Genomic DNA, 335 nt, shown 5'->3' on the forward strand with positions numbered 1-335 from the left:
GGGAGGGGGAGGGCGGCGGCAGGGACGGCGTGGGGGGCGGCGGGTTTATGAATAGTGGGGCGTGGGGCGTGGGGCGTGGGGCGGACGCAACGAGGCCGGAGACCGCGGGCCGGTGTGTTGGGTCCGTCGTCCGTCAGACTGTATCTGTCAGCGAGTCCGGTTGGCCGGGTCGGACCTGGGAATCCACGAGATTCCTGCGAAGGCCGGGCCAATCAGCGGGGTCCCCCGAACCGCGGCACGGACGGTCCCCCGAAGTCCGTCCGTCCGTCAGCCCGTACGAATGCTTTCACTTTCGCCTCTTCTTCGGTTGCCCACGCTCTACTTTTGTTGCCGAT

The sequence above is a fragment of the Triticum dicoccoides genome, chromosome 3A (genome assembly GCF_002162155.2).
Source record: "Triticum dicoccoides isolate Atlit2015 ecotype Zavitan chromosome 3A, WEW_v2.0, whole genome shotgun sequence".
Taxonomy (NCBI): domain Eukaryota; kingdom Viridiplantae; phylum Streptophyta; class Magnoliopsida; order Poales; family Poaceae; genus Triticum; species Triticum dicoccoides.